Consider the following 8,726-nt stretch of genomic DNA (forward strand, 5'->3'; position numbering starts at 1 on the left):
CAACAACTACCTTACTAACTATTAATAAGCAACAAATTAGGAGTTTATTGAGGCAAAAGTCATAGTTCATGGTTTATTAATGGCAAGAATAGGACCTTAAAATAAGGTGTGACTGATGCACTCATTCAACAAGGTCAAAAGCATAATCTGATTTAATAATCTGATTTTCTTACAACCAACATGTTATGCAGTTAATTTACAAAGATTTCTTTTTTTTTTTTTTTTTTTTTTTTTTTTACGTAGAAACAATATAAGGCCTCATCTTACTGGCTGTTGCCATAATAGGCCATAACATGAAATGGCTGCTCGTAAATATGAATATTTGCATATGAACCCGCACACAGGGAAATGACCCTGTGAAATAGCAGATGTAAAATTCCTAACTAAGGATTTATGACAGCTCGGGGTATAGCCAATACTTTTATAGTGGTCTTATGCCAGATATGGCCAATTGTACACGAATGCCAGGAGCAATGGAGACTACGAGGTTGCGAGGGGGAAATGTGGATGTGAAATTTCCATTTCTTTTCTTTAACCCTCTGAAGTCATATTTTATAGTTGACAAATCTTCACTCGGTTTCTGTTAGTTTCCATCATTTAATGTCACAAAGAGTGCAGCGGAGTGGCTTTGAAGAGCTTGTTCACTTTAAATCCTCGAGCACCTGGGAAACCGTTTCTTTCGCAGAGTGGCATTTCAACATTAATTCCTCATTTTGATGAATTCACAGGCCCTGAGTGTGCTACAGGGTGGAGGAGCTCAAGTAAGAACGTTCCAGAAAGAAACACCCTCCGATGGAACAGAAAAAAAAAGGCTAGCTAGCTCTGGCCAAGGTTTGTTTTCACCTGAAGCAGCCATTTGTCTTGGCATTTGCCCAGCGCTAAACCACTGTGTATGTTTCTATGGTCTCAGCGGACCTGAGTGTGCACCACAACCACTTAATGTGGTAGGGGAACTGAAGATCTTCATAATAATCTTGAAATTGTGAAACCACACGGTTTCCTTGCACCAAAGCTAACATGAGAAAAAGCACATTTCCCTTAAACGCTAGCCATCCAATACTGTCAGGAGAATGCCAGCTCATCAGCCAAGCTTGCAGCTAATCACATAAAGAGAGGTACTTGACCTCATTGAGTTTTTGAGGCTTCCAAGAGAATCGAAAAAGTACAGAGCTTTAGATGAGAACATCTCAGATTTGGGCCACTTAGCACTTAAATGCAGCGGTGACTGTCGCAAGGATGAAGCCCTGAGGGCTGGACCTGATCTCCATGTGGATCTGATAAAATCGAGTGCGAGTTTGAGAGCTAATCCCTCGCCTCGTTGCTCACCTGCATAGCAACAGGGCTGAAGAGGCTGACGCATTCCTCGCGCCTCGTTTAAGAGAACAGGATGAAGCGGGATTAAGGGCTACTTTTGAGACCTAGCCGTCACACAACCACAGAACATATAAAACTGTCCAAAAAATATGAAGCGTGGTCCTCGGGAGCTTCTCCGGGTTAGAAAGCTCTCCCGAGAACTTCCTGGAACATAACTTGGGATTAGACTTATGTCGCTGACCTAAAGAAGGATCTGATAATTTATGGGAGGGATTTAACTCTAAGGCCATGGTTGCACAACAAGGCAGTCACTTGCAGGAACCTTCTGTGTTGATACACTCTGATTAACTGGAAGTGGAAGCAAGGTCCAAATGTTATCACAACCATATGGAGTATAGGTCGATGGAACAGAAAAAAAAAGGCTAGCTAGCTCTGGCCAAGGTTTGTTTTCACCTGAAGCAGCCATTTGTCTTGGCATTTGCCCAGCGCTAAACCACTGTGTATGTTTCTATGGTCTCAGCGGACCTGAGTGTGCACCACAACCACTTAATGTGGTAGGGGAACTGAAGATCTTCATAATAATCTTGAAATTGTGAAACCACACGGTTTCCTTGCACCAAAGCTAACATGAGAAAAAGCACATTTCCCTTAAACGCTAGCCATCCAATACTGTCAGGAGAATGCCAGCTCATCAGCCAAGCTTGCAGCTAATCACATAAAGAGAGGTACTTGACCTCATTGAGTTTTTGAGGCTTCCAAGAGAATCGAAAAAGTACAGAGCTTTAGATGAGAACATCTCAGATTTGGGCCACTTAGCACTTAAATGCAGTGGTGACTGTCGCAAGTATGAAGCCCTGAGGGCTGGATTTGATCTCCATGCAGATGTGATAAAATCGAGTGTGAGTTTAAAAGTTAATCCCTTGTCTTGTCGCTCACCTGCATAGCAGCGGGACTGAAGAGGCTGACGCATTCCTCGTGCCTCGTTTAAGAGAACCGGATAGAGCGGGATTAAGGGCTACTTTTGAGACAAGCCATCACACAACCACAGAACATAAAAAAACACCGTCCAAAAAATATGAAGCGTAGTTCTCAGGTGCTTCTCCGGGTTAGAAAGCTCTCCCGAGAACTTCCTGGAACATAATTTGGGATTAGATTTATGTCGCTGACCTAAAGAAGGATCTGATAATTTATGGGAGGGATTTAACTCTAAGGCCATGGTTGCACAACAAGGCAGTCACTTGCAGGAACCTTCTGTGTTGATACACTCTGATTAACTGGAAGTGGAAGCAAGGTCCAAATGTTATCACAACCATATGGAGTATAGGTTATGAATATTACGATTTAGTGTCAACGTGATCTTGAGAAACCAACCTTGTCCTTGGTTCGCTGCTGTAGTGGATAATTGCATATTCAGTCCAACTTTTGACTAGTCCGAGGAGCTTTTTATTATTGTATTAGTAGTTCTTGATGAGCCCAGGCTGTCTGTGTGTGTGCGTGTATGTACGTGTGCAACAAAATATACAGTGGGCAATTCAGTTCTCTTAAAAGACTCTTTGAAGACATAACAAACAGTAAATTGTCTGTACTAAAACAAAACATTTAAAGCACGTGGCGATGTGGACTTTGCTATGCCTCTTAAGCCCTACTGTATATGGCTGTTGTCCCAGGAGTTATATATTATTAAAATAAACATTTCTGTTTTAGAAATTTGTCAAATTAAAATGGTCTTAGATTTTTTTTAACCAGTATTGCAAATTTTTCAATGCATTTTAAAATCTTTATATATTTTTTAATCTGAATTATTAATTTTAACAACAGCAGGACAGCTACACTTTCAGAAAAATGTGTTTGTTTGTTTGTTTGTGTTCCCGATAACCAAGGAGACAAAAAATCATGCTTGAGATAAAATATGAGAAGTAATATGTAAAGAAAAATAATTAAAATGAAGGTAAATATCACTTGTTAACAATATTTTCATTTTGTATAATTTCCAATCAAACTGTGATTTTGTCAAATTATACAAAACGTATGAAAACATGATTCAATTGTGTATTTAAGATATGTAAAATTCTATGAATATAGCTTTACAAAGGAAACTTTTTTTTTTTTCATTTTTGTTTAAAAACAAGTGTCATTTACATGACACAATGCTATTAAAATACATCATTTGAGATGTGACACTAGTGGAAATTATCAATTACGTTTCAAAAACAAATGGCAAATTGACAGAATTCTCCTGTAACCATTGTTGAACATTGTTAGCAGACAAATTCCACAAATGAACATGTAAAAAGTGTGTTTAAAGTGAGTTCATTTTCTTTAAACCCACAGGGCTGAAAGTGCCCATAGTTGAAGAAACACCCATATACATTTTCACAAATGCATCTTTTCTCTTTGATTGCAGTAGGTTTTCTTAAGGGAGTCTGCAGCTCAGAACATGTATGCGAATTCAGCAGTGCACATACAGCAAGCAACATATGTGAGGCGAGCAGTGTGGAGCTGGACCCCGGGCCGCTGATCGTGACGGGTTGGTGGGGAGAGAGGCCCCGGCAAGGTGGGTCCTAGGAGTCATTTCAAATGTTATCCATGACATAACGCTGGGCTGATGCATGCGCCCCTTTTTGCTCACCCCGCCTGTCTCACCTCTGCTGCACTGGAAGTGGCGGAGTTTTGACAGCTGTGTTTGGATCACTCTGATGGCGGTCTGGGGGAAAAGGGCATGTGCTTTACTTTTGTGCGGGCTTGATATCAGGTGTATGTGAATATCTGTATGTTAGACTGGTGATCTGTAGGCAGGGTGGGGATGCGGAGCGTATGCGTGCTCATTTGCTGACATATGGCCTTGAAGTTACAGTATTTCACGTTGCCCTCATCAGCAAGACCGAAGCTTTGGGAATAAACCTGGAATGTGGGCTGTGGAAGTGGGGGCTGGCGGGTGGCTCAGCCTTTCTGGGTTGTGGGGAACCTGGCCAGCCACATGAGTCTCAGCTGATCCCAGCGTTAACCGCAACTCCGGTGGTATCAAGGCTGGAGCGAACTCTGCCATGGGCCCAACACACAAAAAAATAAAAGTTCCAAAAGGGGGGTTTGTAGCAATGTCATACAATAATAATTTTTGGTTCCCCAAAGAACCTTTCAGTGAAAAGTTTTGTTTTTTTAAAGTCTGAAGAACATTTTAAAAATCTAAAGAACTTTTTCCCACTATAAAGAACCTTTTGTGGAATTAAACTTTTCCATGGAATCATGTATACTAATAAAGAACCTTTATTTTTAAGAGTGCACAGTTGTCTTCAGATCTCCATATCAGAGGTAGAAAGTATTTAGTCTTAAAGTAAAATCTGCATAAAATACATAACTGCATTTTAATTGACGTCAACCAGATGTCGGTTAAAGTGCAGAAAGTAGCAGCGGGCCCATAAACTTGCTTATATCCAGGTCAACAGAGCTAAAATGAGCTGAATTGGATTTCTGCAAGCACCAGAGCTGCTTTTTCTATGCACTGCACATGATGCATCATTGGTGTAATTGCTTTATTGTTTTTCTTGGCTAGGGACGTGCTCTTTCACAGCTGTGAAGTCGAATAGACTAATTAAGTCGGAAGAGTTCAACGAGGAGCAAGGTGAATCACTCTTACTGCATTCCTGGCACCTGCGTACCAAACAAGCCGTGTTCCTGCAGTGTTACCGTAACAATGTTGCATGTTTTTCCCCATTGCACAGCACAGATGACCTCACACAAAGCTGTAAAACCTTCACACCTTCGTAAGCGCTTTATTGCAGGCACCTTGACTCTAGTTTACCGACCAAACACTGCTGCTTATCAGCAAGGCTGACACAGGAAAGACGAGCAGGAAACAACTCTGCCTTACCAACAGGAATGCTGTTACATACCTTATTTTTTGGTAGTATACATGTAATTACTCTGACCTTAGCATCATTACAGAAGATTAGTTTCATTAGAAAGATGTGTGCTTTTCCATCGTTTGGCCAACCTAATAAAAAAAGGCTTGTCATTTTGTGTTGTTGTTGGTTTTAGATGTGTCCTCTGGGAAGGAAAGTGAATCAACGCGAAAGCTACTTTGTTTCTTTTTTCCTGCTGTTTTTCCAGGATGGTCATAACCTTAGGTGGTTACACTCTCGTGGTAGAATCAGGAAGCAGTTCCCTTTTTTCCCCCATTTTGCCCAAGACGCTCATAAAAACACAGGACATCCTGTGGACTTTTAATGACACTGTGCACATTGTAATGAAATGAGTCAAATAAACACTCCCGGTCATGTCAACCAATAAACAAGCATGACCTGGGGAATGGGTGTTTTTATGTATCTTTATCATTCATCCCATTATACCAAAGGTTATTAAATGGCCCACCTGGTGATATTTTCCAAGCTTGCAAACATTCTCGGTTTGGGTTTGAATCATCTTACTGGTTAAGTCAATTGCCCCATCACTTTATTATCAATGCCGACTGCTTTAGTCTCCATCTGCGGCTGTGCTTTTGTTGTCAGTGGGGTTTGGGCTATTGGTAACACTTGATCTGGGAAGACTCTGGTGTTGTCATGCCACCAGGTGGCTAATCTGTATTATTGCTCTTTTGCATGATTTACTGTTACACATTTTAGTGTGGAATTTATTTAAACACAACAGATGGTGCAAAGACATCAGAAAATGACCACAACATAAAATCTTTGAAGAAAAACATTTGACCACATCAGAAGAATTTAATTATAATTGTTTTATTCCCACAGATTTGTTTATCACCAAACAAAAGCAGAGTAAAAATAAGGCAGTGGCTTTAATCTTCCTTTCATGGTTGTTTCTGACGTTGGTTCTCATGTTTTGCCCACTGGAATATTTATAGTGCAGTTCAACTGAATTATGTCGGACAGTCCAGTGGCATTAAGAGCTGCTGCTGTGCCAAGATAAGAAACCGATAGGACAGATAAAATGTTTTGATCTTGTATTTTAATTTCCTCAAATCTTTTTCATGCATACAATAAAATTGTTATTAGTAATTGTTCACAGAATGGGAAAGCAGCAGAAATAAAGTTTTTGATTTCTAATTTAAGTTTTAATTGTGCATTAATGTTACATGCAGTGAAATAACTTCACTTGGTAGCAGACTTTGATAATGATTTGTGGTCATAATGGCTTTGATAAGAGTGTCATAGTGATAACTAAGATGACTGATAAATAGTCCTCTCATATCTTTTGTGCTCTGAACACATGCTCAAAATCCAACAATACATTTCCAACAGGTCGAAATTGCATTAACCCTTTAATAGGCATCTTAACTGCATTCTGAGTCATTATATCTAGTCATCTCAACCTGGTCGAGCCATCTTTTGCAAAAAAAAAAAATAAAAAAATATATATATATTGTATTGTAATAGAACTTTCAGTTCTGCATTGATAGTTATTTACAGGTATTTACACTGAATAAAAATGACTTTTTATTTATGTTTGACATACCCTTTTTATTTTTAATGTAAATCAATCACAATAGTGATTGAATAGAAAATTTGTATTTTATTAAAAATTGTATGTCTCTTTTGGTATTGTTTTGTTATACTAATGCATTTTATTAGTGAGCATCACTACATATGAGTAAGTGTGACTTTATCCACATACAGATTGGTTTAACACATCACATATTTTCATTTAAAAAGATATAGTTGAGTGTGCGAGGCCTTTTATTTCAGTGTAAATAATAGAAATCAGTGCAGAATTTTGAAAAATCGCATAATAAAAAGTAGTTATTGACCCAATAAACCACAAACTACAAGTTATGTTAATAATTTTTCCATAGGTTTTTTATTCCATGAAGGTGAAAATGTAAAAAAAAAAAAAATGCTGAAAACTATTGCACTTGAAACTGCAAAGGCATCTTTGTAAACACATGTGGATGTAAACATAACTGTCTGAGAGTCATAGGCCCTTGTTCATCTCTCAGTCGTGTAGTTAATGAAGTTCTTTGTGTTATGAGTGGTTTGCATAATACCTGGTTCCATGCCAGCTTTTGGGATGGCCAGTTGCTGCGATACACAGGTCATGCACTCTCTCTCCCTCCTGCAGCGGGGCGCTTCAAGACATGATTAACAGCTGTTCTTTTCCCCACTCTCTCATTCTTGTTCTTTTTCTCTCTTTTCCTGTTGGGATTCTTCCTCTTTAACCTAGCATTAAGTTTGTGGGCCGTGCAACAGCACATGTGTGTTCCAAGTTCCCACAAGTAAACCACTGGGGTTGATGAGAGAGGCGGACGGCTCGGGATGGCTGAGGTGTCGTTGGTGGGGTCCCGATCGGGGCTGTAAATTCAAGCGGGGAGGGTGAGATCCTGTAAGATGAAACCCTTCTCCCTCCATGTATCAGCGACACAACTTGGGCTGAGACAAGGAAGAGAAGAAGCAGGCAGTAAATCCATTGGAGTTCACTGATAGCAGTGTTTGCACAGCCACCGCCGCCTCCTTTGATCAAATCGCCAGGGGAGTGGGGGTCGTGTGTCGCTGCCAAAGGTCAGCTATATATCATGCTCCTAAAAGTGATTACTGAAATTCTTAAATGAAACCATTCTGCTGCCAGGGTGTGCCAGAAGCCCCTGCAGCGGTGTCTGGCCCACTCGGGGGCCTCTCTGCAGCCCCGTCCGCCAGAGAAATGATCTCTGCTTGTGTTTCCTATCATAAGAGGAGGGCCCAAGAGAGCCCCACATGGAAATGCGCTATCCAATTGCAGCGGTGGTGGGTAAAAACCCACAGTTGAGGCTTTAGAGTCAGGAAATATATAAATGTGTAGCACGCTACGAAGAGGGGAATGGCAAATTAAGCCAAGACAATAAGTGGCCTTGCGTTCAAAACACTATAAACAATGTCTGCTTTGTGTTTACTGACCTCTTTCTCTCTTTCGCTGCATTGGACACAGCAAGAAACCAGCTGATCCCTGCTACGCTGTAGGTATTGCTCATTGAAATGTTTTAGATGTGAGGAGATGACAGCTCAATTAGATTGTTTAGGCATTCCCTGCCACCTGTTAAAGTCAAGTCAAGTCACCTTTATTTATATAGCACTACTTGTTTCAATGCTGCTTCGCAGTAATAAACAGGAAACAGAATCAATTATGGAAACTTAATCAAATATGTGACCCTGGACCACAACACCAGTCTTAAGTCGCTGGGGTATATTTGTAGCAATAGCCAAAAATACATTGTATGGGTCAAAATGATTGATTTTTCTTTTATGCCAAAAATCATTAGGATATTAAGTAAAGATCATGTTCAATGAAGATATTTTGTAAAGTTCCTACTGTAAATATATTAAATCTTCATTTTTGATTAGAAAATGAACTTGGAACTAAGAACTTAATTTGGACAACTTTAAAGGCGATTTTCTCAATATTTAGATTTTTTTTTGCACCCTCAGATT

The sequence above is a fragment of the Sinocyclocheilus anshuiensis genome, unplaced genomic scaffold (genome assembly GCF_001515605.1).
Source record: "Sinocyclocheilus anshuiensis isolate Anshui unplaced genomic scaffold, SAMN03320099.WGS_v1.1 scaffold2170, whole genome shotgun sequence".
Classification (NCBI taxonomy): domain Eukaryota; kingdom Metazoa; phylum Chordata; class Actinopteri; order Cypriniformes; family Cyprinidae; genus Sinocyclocheilus; species Sinocyclocheilus anshuiensis.